This window comes from Heterodontus francisci, chromosome 47 (assembly GCF_036365525.1).
Source record: "Heterodontus francisci isolate sHetFra1 chromosome 47, sHetFra1.hap1, whole genome shotgun sequence".
Lineage (NCBI taxonomy): Eukaryota > Metazoa > Chordata > Chondrichthyes > Heterodontiformes > Heterodontidae > Heterodontus > Heterodontus francisci.
Window position 1 is genome coordinate 18,636,135 of NC_090417.1, and position 2,797 is coordinate 18,638,931.

The following is a 2,797-nucleotide window of genomic DNA, read 5'->3' on the forward strand; positions in this document are numbered from 1 at the left end:
ACTTCTCGTCTCCTGCATTGAGAGTGCCAGCCTGATTTTGAGCTGCGGTCACGGGAATGGGATTTGAAACCTAACTTTCCCTTGCAGGGCAAGAGAGCTCCCCACGCAGCCAAGTTAAAAGAAAGAGAGTGTGTGGCAATATGTCAGATCTGGATTGTGCAAGAGGACCTGCTAATGCAAAGCATTAAGTTAGATAAGTCCCCAGGGCCTGATGGGATCTACCCCAGAATACTGAGGGAGGCAAGGGAAGAAATTGCTGGGGCCTTGACAGAAATCTTTGCATCCTCATTGGCTACAGGTGAGGTCCCAGAGGACTGGAGAATAGCCAATGTTGTGCCTTTGTTTCAGAAGGGGAGCAAGGATAATCCAGGAAAGTATAGGCCGGTGAGCCTTCCGTCAATGGTAGGGAAATTATTAGTGAGGATTCTTCGGGACAGGATTTACTCCCATTTGGAAACAAACAAACTTATTAGCGAGAGGCAGCATGGTTTTGTGAAGGGGAGGTCGTGTCTCACTAATTTGATTGAGTTTTTTTGAGGAAGATGATTGATGAAGGAAGGGCAGTGGATGTTATCTATATGGACTTCAGTAAAGCCTTTGACAAGGTCCCGCATGGCAGACTGGTACAAAAGGTGAAGTCACACGGGATCAGAGGGGAGTTGGCAAGATGGATACAGAACTGGCTCGGTCATAGAAGACAGAGGGTAGCTGTGGAAGGGTGCTTTTCTGAATGGAGGGATGTGACTAGTGGTGTTCTGCAGAGATCAGTGCTGGGACCTTTGCTGTTTGTAGTATATATATATATAAATGATTTGGAGGAAAATGTAGCTGGTCTGATTAGTAAGTTTGTGGACGACACAAAGGTTGGTGGAGTTGCGGACAGTGATTAGGATTGTCAGAGGATACAGCAGGACATAGATCGGTTGGAGACTTGGGCGGAGAAATGGCAGATGGAGTTTAATCCGGACAAATGTGAGGTAATGCATTTTGGAAGGTCTAATGCAGCTGGGAAGTATACAGTAAATGGCAGAACCCTTACGTGTATTGACAGGCAGAGAGATCTGGGCGTACAGGTCCACAGGTCACTGAAAGTGGCAACGCAGGTGGATAAGGTAGTCAAGAACGCATACAGCATGCTTGCCTTCATCGGTCGGGACATAGAGTATAAAAATTGGCAAGTCATGCTGCAGCTGTACAGAACTTTAGATAGGCCACACTTAAAATATTGTGTACAGTTCTGGTCGCCACACTACCAGAAGGACGTGGAGGCTTTGGAGAGGGTACAGAAGAGGCTTACCAGGATGTTGCCTGGTCTGGAGGGCATTAGCTATGAGGAGAGGTTGGATAAGCTCGGATTGTTTTCACTGGAACGATGGAGGTGGAGGGGTGACATGATAGAGGTTTACAAAGTTATGAGCGGCATGGACAGAGTGGATAGTCAGAAGCTTTTTCCCAGGGTGGAAGAGTCAGTTACTAGGGGACATAGGTTTAAGGTGTGAGGGGCAAAGTTTAGAGGGGATGTGCGAGGCAAGTTCTTTACCACAGAGGGTGGTGAGTGCCTGGAACTTGTTGCCGGGGGAGGTGGTGGAAGCAGGTACCATAGAGACGTTTAAGAGGCATCTTGACAAATCCATGAAAAGGATGGGAATAGAGGGATACGGACCCCAGAAGTGCAGAAGGTTTTAGTTTGGGCAGGCATCAAGATCGGCGCAGGCTTAGAGGGCCAAATGGCCTGTTCCTGTGCTGTACTGTTCTTTGTTATGACACATGTGCCAGGGTGAGTGTATGACAGAAAGCGTAATCATGTATTAGCTGTCAGTCAGGGTTAGAAAGGAACGTTAAAATGTGCAAATCAGGATGACTGTGCAGGGGGCACTCTGGTACACTCCTGTGTACCTGCTCTGCTCAGAAACCAGCAGAAAGCAGCTCTACAGGTAGAGGACACAACAAAAGCAGCTATTTTGATATAATTCTGTCAAGAGACTGGTAAAATGGACTTGGGAACCTACCCCAATCGAGAAACTATTGTGCAGCTCGTCATTCATCTCAGCCACTGAATACAGACATCATGAGAGAGAGAGAGAGAGACAGAGAGAGAGAGACAGAGAGAGAGAGATGCTTCAAGCAGACGATAGAGCAATTTCCTCCTGAATCGTTTTACCTTCAGAAGGACTTGTCATTGGCCCAAGTTTTCCTCCGTTATATTTCGGAGAGGGAGAATGAAGAAGTTGCTTTTAAAGTATAATTCCTGGTGCGATTCCACAGGCCCAAAATCAGGCAGTAGCCTTAGTTTGGGCATCAGTCACCAATCAGGACTGAATGCAGGTACCCATCCCATCACACTGGCAGATAAGGTGAAGCCATCAATCTGTCCCTACCCGCCTTTTCCTCCACACAAGGTGCCTGCACGAGTGCAAGTGGCAGGACAATATCATACTAAGGTGGCCATCAGATTCTGTGAGCACAAGAGAGAAAGAGACAGAGGAAAAACAACAGTGCCTTTCATGAAGTCCCAAAGCGCTTCACAGCCAATGAAATGTAATCACTGTTGCAGCCAATTTGCACACAGCAAGCTCCCACAAACAGCTATGTGTTCAATGGCCAGATAATCGGTTTTCGTGATGTTAATTGAGGGAATAAATGTAGCTGGAGTTAAGATACAGATCAGCCATGCTCTGATTGAATGGCAGAACAGACTCAAGCAGCTGAATGGTATCCTCCTGTTCCAGACAGACATTTTACAAATCGATGCGTTTTATTTTGTGTGTATGCGAGTAAAACACAAAAGGATTCATGA